Raw genomic sequence first — 19,764 nt, 5'->3', positions numbered from 1 at the left:
AAAATTTGCTCAGCTCATTGCTAAAGTATATCGAAACACATTTCTTGCCGACATGGCGTCATCTGTGGTGTGGATAGAACCTTCATGCTGACAAATACTGCATACATGGCTGTTAGAGCCAGTAGGCACTCCTGATGATTAACTATAAAAATGTTTTTGACTCTGGTTGCTGACAAGAATGACAATGCTTTGGCCAGACTGGCCTCCTTCTGGACACCAAAGGATGTTCCAGTCTTGGTTTTACCATCTGGTTTCAATACAAGCCAGGAACGATGGAAAGAAGAGAGAGAGTCTTTTAAAGAGGCAGCAATAGACCAATTCTTCTGGCTGTCTCATCTTTCTTTGGTAAATGAAAAATGCACTTAGGCTTGGAGAAAAAAGCAACAACTTCAGAAATTTTATTTTCTAGAATAGATAGAGGTGTTTTGAACATCCTCATAAGGCAAAGGAATCTGTGTGAGTCACAAATAAGTTTTATGTGGAAAAGACAGTTAAATGCTTATATTACAGAGCTGAAGTTTAGTACGCCTGAAGGGAGACCAAGCATATATTTTATAGGAATCATTTACTTCTAAGCAAACTTAAATTTATTCACCTGATGTAACAATACCTAGTTCAGCAAATGATAATAAAAGCAGTAATAATAATAATAATAATAATAATATTTCTGTAATCCTTTCGATTTCCAAAAGGCATTCAACTAGATTATTTCCTTTAATCCTCACAAAAATTTTCTACTACAGGTATTATTTTTATAGCTTCAATTAACACACAAAGAAACAAACTCAGACTAAATTATTTATCCATGGTCACACAGCAAGTGGCAGGGGTGGAGGGAATGGACGAATTCTAATTCTGGTGCCCTGTCACAAAGTCCCTATACTTTCCACTACCTCAGATTGCATCATTTCTTCCTGGCAACATTTTCATTGTTCAAGGAAAGTCAGGTTAATTCTATGACTACAACTTAAAGAATGAAATACTCTTTTTTTAAATTTAAGTTTTATAATTAAGTTTATTTATTTATTTTCAGAGAGAGTCAGAGGGAGCTGGGGAGGGGCAGAAAAAGAGGGAGAGAGACAATCCCAAGCAGGTTTCACTCTGTCAGTACACAGCCAGATGCAGGGCTCGAGCCCATGAACCATAAGATCATGACCTGAGCAGAAATTAAGAGTCAGACATTTAACCAACTGATCCACCCGGGTGCCCCAAGAATAAAATATTCTTATTCCTCATGTAATTTGCCATGATTTTGCATGGAAGACTTTTTTTTTTTAATGCCATGGGCTATTTTATCAATAAATGATGAGAACTTGAATTGTGTAGCAAGGATGGTCCAGGCTATAATTGACTTGTGTGGGAAAGTACAGATAAAGCCTGGTATGCTGGAGTTCAAAAGGGCTTATTTGGACAGTGGTGTTGCTTGAAAAATGCATGAAACAAATCCCTACATTTCTCTTGTCTCAGTTGCTTCTTTTCCCATTCCTCACATCTGTAATGTCCTTGCCTCTATGCAAACTGAATTGTTCTTTCATAAAGAGGAGAGAGTAATGATAGAGATAAAAGATAAACCTATCTCTATTTAGTATAGTAACTGACACATAGTAAGTAACGTATAGATGTTTTTATTTCAGAGCCAAGATTAAACTCTGACTATTCCTTGAAGCTTTCTTTGGAAATTCAGACCCATAGCTTTCTCCTTTCTTTGAATTGCTACCATACTTATTGATGATCCAGCAGATAATTTTTAATAAATTAAGTTTTAATAAATTAAGTAATAAATTAAATTACTTAATAAATAACATTTAATAAAATTTTATTTGTCCTCCAGTTGCTATATGCATGTTTGTTTTCTCTTTCCTATCAGATTATAAATTGATTGAGGTTATAAATCATGAGTTATATTTTTATTATAAAGTCCATAATGAATATGCTGGTATGTAATGATGTTTTGAACAAATTCTTGTGGGTTACTTAAAAAGTAAGACATAGAGATATGTGAACTAGCAGTCTTATTTAGATACAGAAGGACAGATTTGGGAGTGAGGATGGGTGAAGGTAGAGAGGAAGAGAGAAGGAAAATGACTGACCACCTGTATTATGTAACAGGCATTCTGCTAAGTCATCAAATGTAATCCTCCTAACAACCCTATCTTTATTTTATATAAGAAGAGAAAAGTGATGTATGATAGCATTTGTTTTCTTATCTGAGGCTCGGGGTAGGTGGGTAATTGGGAACCATTCTGAGAAAAGCTGGATATAGATGTACCAAGAACTACACAAAGCCAAAACTACATGAAATCAAGCTTAAGAGAGGCTCTTTACTAGTATCATTTGTCTTTTTCACTTTGAATGCTCTTTTCTCAGGAGCATTGGCTTCTAGGTCTCAGTTGCTAAATTTGCTGGTGACCCTCAACTTTTCCTTGAAGAACTTTCTGAGGGCCACCTTCTTCAAACCTTCACTTTGGTCTGTTGGTTTTGGGCTGCTCACTAAGGACAGCAAGAGACCCTCTTTGGAGGCCACTTCCAGCCCCTCTGTGGGCATTTGGATCAAGGAGAATGATATGGAGTGATAACATAATGTTTACTTTTGGTCAAAATGAAGCAGACCATGCGGGGAATAGATACCAGGATGGAATTTGGCATGTGTGGGCAGGTACCAAGATAAACTATTTGTCTTTGTTTCACTTGTTCTTCCCCCAAATCAGCAGAAAGCCTGGCTAGTTTAGCAACAATGCATCTTTTAATAATTATCAAATATTATGGATAAGTTATAAGGCCCCTGAGCTTGTTTTGATTGGTGATACCTTTAAAAAATACATTATAGAGTCACAGGATTGGAAGGAACCTAAAGAACTCTGGCATTGTGAGGCAAAGACTATAGAGATCAGTGGTTATCAGGATAGAACACATACACTACCTGTGTCAGGAATGGTGTTGGTTGGAAAGTGGTAAATAAAGATTAGATTCCTGGGCCACAAATGGAACTTCCTGAATCAGAATCTCTGCAAACAGAACACAGAAATCTGCATTTTAAAATACGTTCCCTAGATGAGAACCACTGCCATTGACTGTGAAGCCCACTTGTTCTATTTGCCTGCAGTGGTGACCTCCAGAATTGATGACAAGGAGGGCCTTGTCTCTGAAAAGGTGGTGCTGTTTAAAAAAAAAAAAAAAAACAAAACAAAACCAGATGTGCTTATTCATATCAGAAGGAAAGGTATAGATATTCACTAAACAAACAATGATTGGAGCATGTGCTGTGTATATGCCCCTGTGATAGGTACCCACATGAAACGAGACCTAGAACTCCTATTGATGATTCTAGATACAAACCAACACATACCTTATTACAGCATAATGTGATATTGCTATTGGGAGTTGTATACTATGAGGGCAATTAGGTAACATGGGTCAAGGACCTTAAAAATGTACATTAACAATATAATTTCATGTCTATAAATTCATCTTTTTTCAAGTTTATTTATTTATTTTGAAAGAGAGACAGAGAAGCAGAGAGGAGAGGGAGAGACAGAATCCCAAGCAGGTTCTGTGCTGTCAGCATAGAGCCTGATGCAGGGCTCCATCTCACAAACTGTGAGATCATGACCTGAGTTGAAACCAAGAGTCAGATGTTTAACCAAGCTACTCAGGTACTGCTATAAATTCATCTTAAGGAAATAAGTATAGGTAGCTACTTAAGAGCAAACTAATTTATTTACCATGAATTCACATGTACTTCCTCATTGGATGCTCTTAAAATCCCTAGGAATTAGGTCAAATTATCTTCCTTTTACAGATGAAAGAACTAAAGCTTTGAGATGTTAAGAGATTTATCCAAAATTACACCATTAGAAAGTGACAGGACCCAAATCTCCCTCTGCTGGGCACCAAAATTTATGCCCTTAACCACTGAGCTTTATCCTTTCATGAGTACAACTGCATGGATAGTTATGGCAGAGTGGTGTTTTAATGTTAAAATGAAAATATCTTAATTTTCAGCATCAGGGGATTGGTTAAATAAATGATACTATGGCCACATAATAGGATAACATATTCAGATATTCAAAATTGCACTAGGGATAGTGTGTCCTAGAGATAATTTAAGCCAAAACATGAAATATTTTCAAACAGTTCATTATATGTTATATATGTTTCAATGTAGTCATATTAAGATAGAATTACAAAATTGGAAAGCTGATAATGTAGCCAGAATTAACCAAATCATCCTGGTCTCCCACAGTGGAGAAGTTCTTGATTACCTGAATTCCACCTGTCTCCATTGGAGGCGCTAAATGCCATGGTGGTACAGAGAGGTAATTATAAAGAATTGGGTTCTTGTCAGTCTAACCTAACTGGATTCCTGATATTCTCCAAGAGCCTCGCTTAGTAGAATGACTCTGACTCTGAACCCTGTTTGACTGAATGAAGGATGATGAAAAAGGATATGTCCAAGCCCAGGAGGACATCATCAGTGGTCACCTCGACTACCAGAGTGCAAATTGTATCTGACCACCAGAGCCAAGAGGTGATCGCATAATGGGTTGTCAGGTCAGTATATACCTGGCCTTGCTGTCTTACTCTGTACAAGATTTTGACATAAATGCTGGGAGTATGCTTTATTAAGCTCTCTAGTGGGCCAGGAAGATATTAACATTTAAAAATTCAGGGGTGCCTGGGTGGCTCAGTCAGTTAAATGTCTGACTCTTGGTTTCTGCTCAGGTCATGATGTCACAGTTTGTGAGTTTGAGCCCCACATCAGGCTCCGTGCTGTCGGTACTGAGCCTGCTTGGGATTCTCTCTTTCCCTCTCTTACTGCCCCTCCCCTGCTCTCTCTCTCTCTCTCAAAACAAATGAACAAACTTAAAAAAATTATAAAGAACAAATACTTAAAAAATTTTTTAAATGCAAAATACTGTATTTGTAAAATATAAAATGAAGTAAGAAGCTGAGATACTTATGGTATATTCTCAATTTGCTGGAATTTAACTACTTAGAGCCCTCTGTTAACTGATGTGCATGTGTGTGTTCACTCATGGGATCTCAGCAATATTATGAGAAAGAAGTGATTGATAATCAGTAAACTTGTGTCAGGACTGGAATTTTTTTTTTAATATCAAGACAAAGGTATATTCCAAGTTCAGCTCATCTTTACCAGGGATAGAAATTGTTTTATATATTTAACTGAATTATTTGCATTTTTAATTTCATGGGTTAAAGGAGAAAGTATGTACTACTTAATGCTGATTAATCAGGCTATTAAATTAACATTTCAATTCCATAACCATTCTAGATAATGGAAGGTTTTTTTTTTAACAACTAAAAAATACTTTATTGCAGAAAAATGCTGTTATCTGAGCTTTTATTTATTTTTATTTATTTTTGTTTCAAGTTTTTATTCAAATTCTAGTTAGTTAACATATAGTGTAATATTGGCTTCACGAGTAGAATTTAGTGATTCATCGCTTACATGTTAACACCCAGTGCTCAAAACTGGACAGCAACATGCGGAAGAATGAAACTGGACCACTTTCTTACACCCTACACAAAAATACATTCAAAATGGATGGAAGTTTTATTATCCTAGCCAGATTCATTGTCTTACCCACATCTGTTTTTAAGAAATAAAAGAGGGAAAACTGAGAACAAACTGAGGGTTGATGGGGGGTGGGGGGGGGTAGGTGATGGGCAGTGAAGAGGGCATCTTTTGGGATGAGACTTGGGTGTTGTATGGAAACCAATTTGACAATAAATTTCATATATTAAAAAAAATAAAAGAGGGATATGAGGGACTTACGTCTCAGGTATTATCAACAGACAGTAATTCTATCAGATAATGCCTCAGTCTTTTATTTTCCTCTGCCTGTGAAGACTGTATATATGTGTATACATAAATACATGCATCTCCTTGTTGTCAAGAGATAAACATATTTAAATAAGGACATACAGAGCTCCCCCTGTAATTGTAAGCTGCAACAGCACTGAACTTTCTGTGACTTAAGACGAAGCACTTCATTATCCAAGTCACATTATCATCTGGAAAGAGTTGGCTGTGTTTAAACTGTGCTCAACTGTATTTAAAATGAAATACAACATATTTACATGTTCTCCCCTACTTTATTATAAAGTTTACACTTTAAAATTCTTAAATAGAAAATGTTTCCCAGAGCTAAGATTTGTATGTGTTCCTTTGACTTAGCCGCAAGAATCAATCAGATCATGTTAAGGTGCACAATAAGGCTCTTTTCGGAAGACTGTTATTAAATATACATAAGAATAGACACTTTTTTTGTGTTCAGAAATAAAGAGAAAGAAAGTGCTCTGTGTTTTTGAAGATTGAAATCCTTCAAAGCTCTTTAGTGTGCAAGAAAACAAAAGGCTATTGTAAACTGAAGCTCTGAAACAGCGACAGCGGCTAAGTAATTAATTGCTCATTCATGAAAGAGAAAGTATAAGTGAGAGGCAAAAGTTAACCCCTCGAAATGAAGTGTGCGGTTAACAAAACAGATACCAGCTTCTCTGTTTTTAAACATGATGATCCTCTTTGTGCTGCTGGTTGCTCTGTTTTGAGGACTAGTGGCAATGGTTGATGTCACCACACCCATCTTGCAAAAAAAAGACACCAACATGCATCTAAAGACTTAATTTTTTCTCTCAGAGGAAGAGCTTGGTGTTGATGGTACCATATTGTGAAAGCCAAGCTAAAGGAATATTCTGTAACTAATGTCTAACACTTTTAACACCATATATTGATGATGATCTCTATGATTAGAGTACCTAATTAAAATATATATGAATATATATACCCACATATATGGTAGAAATAATTAATAAGCTTCCAGGAAACTGTGAACAAATGCTAGAAATTGAAGACTATGTAGGATTTTCTCTAAAACAGTCAAATTAAGTGATCAATCCTATTTAGAAAGGCTTTTCAATGTATTTCATGCCTCAGGGAATCTTGCTCCAACCAAGAGCTGTGGCTGGTAGCTACTCTGTCTACATTTGCAACAGCTTGAGCTATGCCATCTCACAGGGTTTAAGGAAATTGCTGCCAGCATAAAGCAAGTAATTCCCTCCCTTCGGTCCTCAAGAATTGCAGGAAACTATCATTTCTCATTATCAAACCGTCTGCTCTATACCATCCTGCTGTACCTTCGAACTGTGAGCCTTATTCACAATCACCTTTTTGTCTTAAGCGCAGGTGTATATGTATTTTGATGTGACAAAATCACACCTAGTTGTCAGCAGTATAACATCTTCCTAAGGTGATGTAGAGAAATCTAAAGCAGATTGAAGGGTGCCTAAAAAGTTCTCATCATGTTAAATATTAAAACCTTGAATGATTTCACTTTTAAAAGTTCACACATTTAAGTTAGTTGGAAAATCAAGTACCTACTTGGGTTTCACCCAAAATATTTGTTCGCTTTGTCCAAAAGAGCCTAAGGCACTGTTTCCTGAATTTAAAACTCAGAAGCCATTTTTCCATGAAAACATTGTAAAAAGTGGTTATGGAGTTTCTTGGTTGACATGTGAAGGTAATTATTATCTTCAATAATATATCTATGAGAAAATTTATTCAGAGTGCCCTAAAATGTCAGGGCAGGTCATTCTCCCCATCCTGAGTCAGAGCCCTTCCTAGTCTGCAACCACAGGACTTGGAGTGTTGGGGACTGAAGGCACCAGTGGTGGTTCCTGTGGCCAGAGAAGAATTTTTAGTAGGATAGGGTGTTGAATGAGCATGGCTATGGGACTGGAACGGGAGTCAGGGGGCTGAGATGCCCAGGGTGATAGGGATGATAGGAAATGGCTGGGGGAAATGATACCCCCCAGGGGCCTCAAGTTCTGACCTCATCTTCACCAATCCCCTGTGCATGGCAGAAAGTGGGGGGGGGGGTGCAGTGGCAGTGGTTTTCTCCCTCTGAAGGGATAAGAACTTTGTGGTAGCAGTAACAGCAGAGGGAAGGGGAATTCCTATTTTAGTCTAGATGGGGTCTTATTTGCATGTGTGGGACATAAGTAAGCTGGGGACCTGTCTGTGATAAGTATTCTTTTTTATCTCCTTAATTCTGGCTGCAAATGATCAGTGATACCTAAGAGAAGTTCTTATAAAAAATAAAAGATTATGTGAACATTTGTTCAGTGAACAAAAAGTTATCGAAGGCTTATTTTGTATAAAACACTGGCTATCTTAAATTCCTTCAGGAACTAATTGGGTACAAAGCAATGTAGTAGATATTTTAAATGGCAAAGTATATCCTAGTGGCAATGTTTCTTAACTCCAGGAGCTTCCAGTAGTGGGGAAGTTAATATTCTCTACCTTATCTGATGCGAATTACTGTAACTGTGAGGATGTAGACAGAGCATGGTAAGCCTTTAGAGGATGGAGAGGTCACTTCTCCATAGGGAAGTTGGAGAAGGCACTATGGACATAGTGGTGTTTGAACCATGTATTGAAGGATGAATATGACATAGATATAAGGTAGGATATTCCAGTCAAGGTGTAAAATGAATACTTGGATTAGGTTGTTTTCAGTGGGAACGAAGAATAAAGCATAGAAGTGAGAGATACGAATGTAGAGTCTATAGGTCTTAGCAGCTGGTTGGATAAAAAGAGTGAAAAAATGTTATGATTTTTGAGCTGGAGTTATTGTGAAGATACTGAGATTGTGACAGATAGAGAAAACATAAGAGAAACTTTGTATGCTTCATTTAAGTCAAATTGAGACTGAGCAAACTTTTCCATCTATTTAGGTAGACAGGTGCAGCCAGCAGTAAGGAATGAAGGACCGGAGCTGTGGAGAGATGCTGGGGCAGAGAGTTTCAAGTCCTACAGAAATCAGGGGTTGGATAAGATCACCAACAGCTCCAGAAGGTAAAAGGATCAGAAATACATCTTTGAGGGGGACATCTTTCCTTTACGGGACAGGAGGGGGGAAAAAGGTGTTCAGAGAGATGAGGAACAGGGAATTACAAGAAAATGTGGTTATCATTACCACAACACAAAAAGATTTAGTTTCTTAAGCACAAATAAGCATCTACCTCCTAGATTAGTAGCAAGAAACTTTTTGGTAACTTTTAAGAGAAGAATTTTAATAATGTGATGAAACTGGGTGCCAGATGGCAAGGGTCAGGGAGCAAGACTGGGTCAGGAAATGGAGGCTGCATGGAAAAGGAAAGAAAGAAACTGTTTCACTGTGAGAAACACTGTTGTAGGTCAAGGGACAAGACAGATCAAAATGCAAATGTGAACAGGTTGCTGTCCTACACAAAAATATTCCGTGGCTGCTTAAGGTTTAAAAGATACAGTTCCTTATTTTTTCTTAATGTAGATTTTCTTTCTTATTGAGATATAATTCATGTACCACAAAAGTCTCAATTTTAAAATATACAATTCAGTTTTCAGTATATTCTTAGAATTGTACAACCATCCCACTAACTGATTCAGAATATTTTCATCACCTTCCATCAAAACTCCATCCCGGTTACCAGTCACTCCCCATTCACCCCTCTTCCCAGCTCCTCGCAACCATGAATCTACCTTCTGTCTCTATGGGTTTGCCTATCCTGAACATTTTGTATGTAAATGGAATATTATAATGTATGCTTTTTGTGTCTGGCTTCTTGCACTTAGCATAATGTTTACAAGCTTTACTCATGTTGTGGTATTTATCAGTACTTCATTCTTTTTTATGGATAAATAATATTCCAATGCATGAATACACTACATTTTATGTATTTTTTCTTTGCTTGGTGGTATTTAGGTTGTTCCTATCTTTTGGCAATTATAAATAATGCTGTTGTGAACGTTTGTGTGCAAGTTTTTGTGTGAACATGTTTTTATTTCTCTTGGGCATATACCAAGATGTGGTATTGCTGGGTCATATGGCAACCTAAACGTATGATTAACATATGATTAAACTGTTTTCCACAGTGGGTGTCCCATTTTACATTTCCACCAGCAGTGTAGGATGGTTCTGAGTTCTTCACATCCTTGTTAACATGTTATTATTTATCTTTTTGATTAAAGCCATATTAGTGAGCGTGAAGTAGAATCTCATTGTGGTTTTGATTTACATTTCCGTGATGATTAATGCTATTGAGCATCTTTTCATGTGCTTATTGGTCACTTGTATATCTTACTTGGAGAGATGTCTATTCAAGTACTTTCCCAAGTTTTTAACTCAACTATTTGTCTTTTTATTGTTGAGTTGTAAGAATTTTTTATATATCTTGATATTAGATGCTTAATGGATAAATAATTTACAAATATTTTCTCCCTCTATGTGGGTTGTCTTTTCACTTTTTAGATAGTATCCTTTGAAGTTCCCATTGATGGGCCATCTAAAGACCTCCAGATCTGCTCCCAATCGCTCTTCCAGTTTTACCTTTCTTGAGCTCTCATTCTACCCATTCTAATGAGATGTATTCACTTTCTATTTTTGAAAACAACTAAGTATGGTCACCATGATAATGCCACTCTCCCTATTCCAAAACATTTCTCATTTCCTCTACAACTGTCTCAATCCTTGGTATCCTGTAAAGCCCTCCTAAAATTCTGCCTCCTTTTTGGAATCTTCATTGACTGACAGTCTTAGCTTGGAGTGCTCCCTTCCTTTAAATTCTTGCAGTCAGTACTTTCTGTTGTTGCTACCAAACATTTGGCACTTAGCATAGGATTACGTTGTCTTATTCTTAACAATTTTTTCAGCATACATTTTTACCCAGATGAAAGTGGATCTTTTGCCTTGCATATTTATGTTTAAATGTTTGTCTGAGAGAGAGAGAGAGAGAGAGAGAGAGAGAGAGAGAGAGAGGTTTTTATTTAAATTTGTTTTGGGAACAGCTCTTTAATTTACCTTTAAAACAATGACACATGATTGGCACTAAATCAATTCTCTCTCACACAAATTCATATTTATTCCTGATATTAAATATGTTTAGCAAACTACCTTTCTTCAATAAAAATAAACATTTGCAGTTTAAGTTCTGAATGTGATTCTCAAAGAAGAATATTGGTAGGAAAACTGATTCCACAAATTTTAATACTCAAAATGGATTTACTGCAATTTATTAATATTCTTTTAATTATATTTATTATTGCATGAAAGACAATTAGGGAAACATCTGAAAACACAGTTATTTCCAGTGTTATGATGAGGCTGCCTTTCTGAAAGGAATATTATAGAAATCAACCATTAATGTGGAGGTTGGAAGAACAATCTGAATATGTGATGGCTTCCAGCAGGAATACTGAGAAAGGAGTGAAGATTAAAACTAGGCCATAGTCCTGGAGGAGCAGGTTATGGAGGGTTTTAATTTTGTGTGACTTTGTCTAAAATGGTGGGAGATGTCACTAATAAATGATACTTAATCCATGGATAAATATAGAGAAAGGAGCAAAGAATAAAACCTGAAGTGATCAAGAATCACATCAGAGAAGGATCAGAGAAAACACACCCCCCCTTTCATATTTCTTTTCATTAATCAATTTATTAATTTTATTTTAGAGAAAGAGAGTGCACAAGCAGGGGAGAGTGCAGGGGGGGGAGAGGGAGAGAGAGAGAGAGAGAGAGAGAGAGTATTTTAAGCAGGCTCAATGCTCGGTGCAGAGCCCGACGTGGGGCTCGATCCCACAACCCTGGGATCATGACCTGAGCTGAAATCAAAAGTCAGATATTTGACCAACTGAGCTACCCAGGTACACTTCATATTTCTTTATTTTAACTAGAAAGGTAAACTCTCATGTTGCATTTTCACATTGGTGATGGAGAACATAATATTGTCTTTTTCTCCTTCCTGGAAAATTGTCATGTTTATGTTTGGGATTTAAAGCAGAAGAAAAAAATGGGAATTGGATATTTACTTTCTCTGTAATCCTTCTCTACCACATTAAGCAAGAGGTTTTACATATAGCTGAGGAGGCCATGTATCTGCCAAAAGAACTCAAGGCCAAGATCTTGATATAAATGACAGATAAAGAAAAGTATTTATCAAGATAGTTTCCCTACTCGCTCCCCTGCCATTCCCTTACCGAAGGGGGAAAATAAAAATTTTCTTTGGATGGAGTAAGAGAAAGTGGGGTGTTAGACAGAAAAGCAGGATCTACAGGTAACTGAGCAGGGACCCTGCCTCCTGCCATCTCCTTAGGCAGACTCTCAGGGCAGAGGAACCGAAACTTTGACATACCTTGCAACCTGAGCAATGAAGATGCATGTCTTATCTTCTAGGAAGTGTCTCAGCAAATGACAAGGCCTGGAATTCCTTATACTCCTGGTGTGGTATAGCAGCAACAGAATGCCTATGATGACAAGATTATGTCGGGCCTGAAAAGAGTCTGAGATAATCCACCAAAACTTGCATTTCCCAGACCAAGAGTAACCTGCTGGTATTGCACATTTTCCTGGTCCCTGAGGGAGGTATGCAGAAGTCAGTCAAGGGAGAGTAGGCAAACCCAGAGACTTCACAATAGTAACAAAGAGATGCTATAGTGGAAGGCAGATTGGAGCACACAATTCAGGAGTAGTGGTATGTCATTGATGGTTGTCACCATGGAAGGAGATGATAACTGAGGACTAGATGTATTATATGAACATCCCAGAGGATGTCATGGTAGACAGATGCTAGGTGATGATGAGAGCTCTTCCCCAGATGCATGGATAATACAGAAGCACCTTAGATTGTAGACGTTCCTCTAGGGGAAAGAGGAGGAAGGGAAAGTTTATCTGTAACTGCCTAGGATTACATTTCTGTCATGGAGAGAGCAGTAGTATACTGGTAAATGTTTAATAGCTGGTTGTCCTGCAACAAAATGAAACACAAAAAAATTCAAATTTATAATATTTGATGATTTCCATGGAGTAAGTACTCCTACCACAGCCAATTTCAAACTACCAACCTGATGTCACAAAGTATGAACCTGAGAGATGAAAATAATCCAGGTTTTGTGTTTGTACAAGCCCATTCTACCATATTACTGGAGGAGTGTGTCTGAACATAAAGTGAGGTGTTACAGAAGAAATTAATAAAGTTATAATTTTTACACATTCAAATACAGGGGTTGAAAAATTGTAGCTGTTTTAAGTGATTGGATTAAATCAGTTTTGATCATTGCTTTCTTGGTCATTAATTTCACATAATACTCTTAAACTTCACTAGCATTTGGATTAGTTTTTCCAGATTATTTGCAAAGGGAGAGCAAGGGGAGGTATTCATTCTTGCTTGTTTTCCCTTCCTACTGCTTGATTGTACAATGTGATTATTGCTTCTTTAACCATTCTTACCATCTTCAAAGGAAACTAAAGTTTCTAAATATTTCTGAGGCTAAGAATGGGTCATAGCAGATGTTGGTGGAAAGAAGCAGAAAGGAGATAAGCTAGGAGTGTACAGTTAGAAAAAGGCAGAACAACATTACTTTTGGAGGGACTGTGGGGCTGCCATATGTTGCCAGTTTATGATATTCTAGCCTCTCAATTCCTTAGGAAAGAGATACCACCTATGTCCCAGGAGTTCCTTTTTGTTGAATAGCCATATGATTCCTCACACATTTAACAGCATGTTTCAAAAGTTTTTAAGAGCTAAAATGGATTGCAGTAACCTTGCAGCTCTTTATGATATCCAAGGATTTAGTTAATAACAGGGTTCCTTAAAGAGCGAGTCTTCCATGGTGATGTTTTTCCATTGACATGTTAGAAATGGGAAAGCTAGAAAAGAAGATGCTTAGTTAAATAATGAAAGTGGGTAGTGAACTTTATATATACCCTCTGAGAAAGTAACATTATTTCTCTATCATATTTGACCATATTAACAGGAATAAAAGCCTAATGTGTGATAATAAAAGGGTAATAAAAGACAATTGCATATTTATCAGGAAATTAGTTGTGATGACTCATATAGCTTCTCAGTTATAATATTAAAAATACACCCAGGATTCCTTATAGGATTACTATAAAAGCTGAATGAGTTAAATTTCTCCAGGCAATTTTCAGCACTAAGAAAAGAGATGCCTTTTCAAACTAATGACTATTTCATAGATGCAGTAGAGAGATATTCAGCATCTGTAATTCTCTTTGGCCCAAGAGTGAAGAGATAAGTAGTAATCATGCCTTCAAGGTAGAATTCATAATCAAATCCTTAATTAAACTCAATATGGAAAGTCCTTAATAAATATCAAAATCTATCAGATTTTCTGGCAAATATTTTTATGCTGTGTTCAGTATCTACTAGCTGAATATCACTGTGGAAAGAATTAAGCCTTTCTTTTTATTTAGGGGGTATTTGGGACTATCAATGTCACATTTAAATGTAGAAGCATCCTATATTTTAATAACACACCTTCCTATTATCCTATTTTTGCTTTACACATATTTAACACTTTTCAGAGGAATTTCAATTCATTTTAGTATTTTAAAATTTATATTCATTATTTATTAAGTGAATATGTGTGGCTCATTCTCTCTTCAAGGAGTTTTTAATCAACTCTCTTATTTGTTCAGACCAAAACACCTCATGGTCTTTCTTGACTTCTCTCTTTCATACCCCACGTCTGTCAGCAAATTCCATCAGCTCTACCTCCAAAACGTATCCAGAATTCTATCAATTCTTATCTCTCCTATTGCTACCTTGGCACCAAGCCAACCACACCTATCACATGAATTGTGATAATCTCCTACCTGGACTCTTTGCTTTTACCCCTGACCCAATGCAGTCTATTTTCAGTATGCAGCCAGAGGATCCCATTCAAACAAAAGTCAGTTCTTGTCACTCCTCTGCTCAAAACCCTCCAATTGCTTCCCAGCTTATTCAGATAAAAGCCAGATCCTTTATAATGATCTACAAGGTTCTTCATGATCTGAATACCGCCATCTCTCCACTCCCAACATCCTCTACTTTTTGACCTTATTTCTTGTTTCTGTCCCACCCCATCCTCCACTCCCACCACCTCATATTCTGTCTTCCAGCCACACTGACTTCCTGGTGTTTCTGGAACATGCCAGGCATACTCCCAATTTAGACTGCCCCTGCTTCCTCTCCTATTTATCTTCATGGGGAGATCCCTCACTCCTATAGGTCTTTATGTTAAAGTTATGTTCTTCATGATGCTTTCCCTGGACACCAGTATCTAATTTTCAACCCCCTCCCTGCCATTGCATATCTCCCTTTTTTGCGTTATATTCTCATTAGCACTTTTCAACATTTTACATATTGTATAATTTATATATTTACCTTGCTTACCGTGTCTCCTGTAAAAGAATGTAAGTTCCATGGGTGCAGAGATTTTTGTCTGTGTCATTTTTGTATCATCAGTGCCTAGAACAGTTGAATAAATATTTGTTAAATAAATGAATAAAATATTTCATTTATGTGGATTAACCTTTATGAAACATGAAAAAATATTTAAATGGTGCAGGATTACCTGATGTGCCTGTATTGTTCTGAGAACAATGAGAACACACAAAGGACAAGTGCATTTTTTTTTTTTTAATCCTTGGAAGGCAGTTTGAATTGCTCAATTAGGACAAAACACCATCTTCCTGATACCAAGTACACACGTTTCTAGAAAGAAGTAGGGTGTCAGATCCTGCTCGAAACATGGAATAAATCTATGATAACCATCTTTGAGTTTGAGATCCCTTGAAATTTGGTGAAATGTTTGGAAATTAGAGTAGACTACTAGAGAGGCAGCATAGTATAGTGGTTAAGAGAGGGGCTCCAAAGTGAGAAAACCTGAATATGTATTGGGGTTTGGGGTGCTATGCCTATGACAATTTTGGCAAATTGTTAAATTCACTCATCTCAGTTTCCTCATCAGCAAAATGAGGATAATTATAGCACCGCTTCAATAGGGTTGTTCTGAATATTAATGAATTAATTCATATAAACCACTTAATGCAATGCTTGAACATAGTAGGTGCTCATAAGTTGGAATTAATATTTTCATCATTATTATTTTGACTCTAAGCTCTATGAAGACCAGGGCCATCAGGCAAATCAAGGGACAATGTGCCCTGGAAACCGCAGTCAGAGAAAGATATTGAATTGGAAATGGATCCCTGGCATCTAAGGTAGAAGCATGGTAGGGGGTTGGGGGTGGCAGGGGATAGTTTGGGGAACATTTCACAGTGGGGGGTTCTGAGGCCAGATGGGTTTTCCGATAGTCATCACAGACTGTCAGGGAGAGGATGGGAGGGGTGCATTCCAAAGCCCCTAACTTGATTTTTCCTGAATTTCCAATATTCTGTGTCATTTTTGTGTCAGCAGTGCTGATATCCTGGTAAAATGGTGAAACAAAGGGAGTGAGGTCAGAGTAGAGGGTCAACTGACAGCAAAGGAGAAACAGTGTTTTATCTGTGACTGGATAATGCTATTTAGTAGGAGAAATGCATAAAATATTCCCATTAAAAAAATAGAGAAACTGAGAAACTAAGAAGTAATGTGAAATAAAGAAGAAGATACAGTCAAATACCCAGATGACGCGCCAAAATTCTATCAGCCATTTGATGTTTTTGAATATCTTGGTATCTAGCATTGTGTAGGTAAAATATCCAGCTGCTTGTCTAAATTTCTCATTTTTCATCCAGATGTTTCCATGTCTTACTGTACGTGGATATATTTAATAATATTTATAGTTTAATTAGGCATTTATGAAAGCAATTATGAAGTTTGATTGGATATTCATAGTTTTGAAACTATAAAGAATGGCATAAAATGTTTGTACTGCTATAATAAAATTCTATTTTTATTTTGCAAAGATGTACTTGATTTTTCAATAGAAGAAAGAACTTAAAAAATTCAGTGTAATAACAAATTTGACACATCTGTTCCCTGTACAGAATCTTAGAACTGTGGGGCTGGAATGCACTTTCGGTCACAGACTGGCTATGACTGAGGACCACCTCTGTGAGATGAGAGTTTGGGCAGGGGAAATCTGAGATTTGTATGGAGCTGACAGCTAGCTTCCTGAAGCTTTTGTCAATTAATCTTCTTTCAGTATCCATCTTCATCCTTTTCCCTCAGGCCAATCCTATAATATTTAAAGTCAACTTTCCTGTTCTCTTACCTTCTCCTTTGCTTAGACAATATATCTTTTTTCCTGCTATCATTCTTCACGTGATCTGATATTGAAATGATGTTCTACCCTAATCACAATCTTCTGTACATACATTTCTGTATTTCAATTTCCTCTGAAAACTATAACACAGTAATACATACGATACCTTCCCTGGAGTGTGACCAAAACAGAATAAGGGAACTATTACTTTTCATATTTTGAATTTGTTGGATATGCATGCAGTCCACCTATTCACCAATGTTTCTGAAGTTACATTTCAATGTTGATTTCTATTATTTGATGTCAATCAATACAGCTAGATTCTTTTCATGTGAGTGGGTTTTACTTTCTATTCCCCATCCTATTTGGGGGCTTTGGTTGTACACCACCATTGAGAATGTGGTATGACTTTTCTTCCTACTACATTTTATCTTGTAAGCTTCTGTGCATCATTCAGCCTGTTCAGAAGTTTGAGTTACCATCACTGTGTCAGCTGAAATGTCAAAAAATAGGGTTTCTATGTCTTTTATTTTTTTTAAATAATTTTATTATTTTATTTTTTTTAATGTAATTTATTGTCAAGTTGGCTAACATACAATGTATACAGTGTGCTCTTGGTTTTGGGCGTAGATTCCCATGATTCATCACTTACATACAACACCCAGTGCTCATCCCAACAAGTGCCCTCCTTAATGCCCATCACCTATTTTCCTCTTCTGCCCTGCACCACCCCCCGATCAATCTGCAGTTTGTTCTCCGTATTTAAGAGTCTCTCATAGTTTGCCTCTCTCTGTTTGAAACTATTTTTTCCCCTTCCTTTCCCTTCCCCCATGGTCTTCTGTTAAGTTTCTCAAGTTCCACATATGAGTGAAAACATACGATATCTATTTTTTTTACAAGGCATTTGATTAAAATTTGAATAAAAAACAAGCTAGACCTATAGTATATCCTTGGAGATGTCTCTTTTGGCTGATATCAGTGAGGATAGTCTTGGAACCATTCTTTGGTTGTAATCTCTGGAGACTGTATTTATTCAGAGTCTGAGGAAAAACTTTGGAAATAAATAGATTTTGCTGTGGAGCTTACTTGCTGTTAAGCACCTTCAGGGTTTCATTTATTGCTAAGAATTAACATCTAATTAATTTGTTAAAATGTTTCAACAACAGCAAACAAAGTAGGTAAAGCAAAAAGCAAAAAAAAAAAAAAAGCAAAAAAAAAAAAAGATTGGTTGTTGCCACGTGCAAGAAGTGAAGTTGAATTGTGCCCTGATTAATTGATTAAGGATGGTTCCTGTGGTGAATAATTAAGTTCAATAACTGTCAATATAATTTGCAATCAATTATCACTTATAAAGCCTGCCTATAGCAATCTCAGTTTTACATGCATCCTAATGCAATTGCCACATTAGGAAGCACTACTTTCCACTTCTTTCATAATGTCCTTTATTCAATGAATCATATTTGAAACCTCTCACTTTATTTTTTTTTAATTTTTTAAAATGTTTTTATTTATTTTTGAGACAGAAAGAGACAGAGCATGAACAGGGGAGGGGCAGAGAGAGAGGGAGACACAGAATCTGAAGCAGGCTCCAGGGTCTGAGCTGTCAGCACAGAGCCCAATGCATCGCTTGAACTCACGGACTGTGAGATCATGACCTGAGCTGAAGTCGGACGCTTAACCGACTGAGCCACCCAGGTGCCCCAAAACCTCTCACTTTCTATTACACAAGGTACCTTTCTTTCACCTTCAGAAATTGCCTTAAAGTTTTTTCTTTTTTCTAGAAAGTGCACTGTGATTAGTGGCTGTAGTCAGAGGTCATCCAGCCTTTGGTAGATTGAATTTCTCACAATTTATTCACTCTCCTGTAGAGGTATTACGCATCCACATCTTTGCCATGACCTTATGGTAGGTTAAGGATATTTTCCTGCCCTCTGATGTTGGGACTTTGTCATGTGACTTTTTTTGACCAATGGAGTGTTAGCAGACATCCCATAAGCAGAGGTTTGAAATGTGCTCATGTTAGATGGTCTTGCCCTCTTGTGCATCATCATAAGAGCTTGCCCAGGTTGCTCCTGCCCTTTTAGTCTGGATCCTAGAATGAACACTATGGAACAGAATTTAGCCCAACCTGCATCAGGGCTCAGTCCAGTGAGACCCACATCTGGAAGTGAAGTCATCTGATGAGCCCATTTTAGATTATCTGAATCCTAGGTGACTTGAGAACTCATGAGCAGGAGAATAAATGTTTACTGTTACATGCATAAGCTTTGGGGCGGATATAAAAAAATGCAGCAATAGATAACAGCACAGCTTTTCCTATCAAGTACTATTTCTTAATTTAAGTGGGATACTCATTGTCTACCCTATCACCTAAGTTTTGTTAACAGTTTATCTAGTCAGAATTTAGCTACCAGAAATCTCACTTATCTGTAATGGCAGCCAAGAACTAGAAGAGATAAAAAGGTTCTCTGAGTGGCCAAAGTAGATAAAATGTCCACACACTAACATTCATACATTTATTCAGAGGAGAATTCTTCAGACACTCACTCAGGTATATTTATTCAAATTTTTACATTCAATATAAAATCTTTGTTAAAATCATGTCCTAATCATGACAGTGTGTAAGAAGCAGTGTAAAAGTGAGACAAAGGTTGTTACATCAGGCATAGGAAAGGAAATACAGAGACAGCTTATGGCTTGATAGTAAGTGGGGA

The 19,764-nt window shown here is 36.9% G+C and overlaps 1 long non-coding RNA gene across 8 annotated transcripts in view; it reads right to left on the bottom strand.

Moving 5' to 3' along the window:
* Positions 1-443: 443 nt before the first annotated feature.
* LOC113601275 (uncharacterized) overlaps positions 444-19,764 on the bottom strand; it is an 83,276-nt gene continuing 63,955 nt past the window's right edge. For 2 of the 8 annotated variants that reach the window (XR_008299335.1, XR_008299336.1), the window contains exons 8-10: positions 15,226-15,309; positions 2,921-3,005; positions 451-1,156 (exon numbers count right to left, since the gene is read on the bottom strand). This is a non-coding gene — a long non-coding RNA (uncharacterized LOC113601275). Of the gene's footprint in view, positions 1,157-2,920; positions 3,006-12,189; positions 13,704-15,225; positions 15,310-19,764 lie in introns of all 8 variants that reach the window. The other 6 variants (XR_008299332.1, XR_008299334.1, XR_008299333.1 and 3 more) reach the window with 6 other exon arrangements.

The sequence above is a fragment of the Acinonyx jubatus genome, chromosome B3, assembly GCF_027475565.1.
Source record: "Acinonyx jubatus isolate Ajub_Pintada_27869175 chromosome B3, VMU_Ajub_asm_v1.0, whole genome shotgun sequence".
Taxonomy (NCBI): Eukaryota; Metazoa; Chordata; class Mammalia; order Carnivora; family Felidae; genus Acinonyx; species Acinonyx jubatus.
This window is presented reverse-complemented; position numbering and strand designations above follow the sequence as displayed.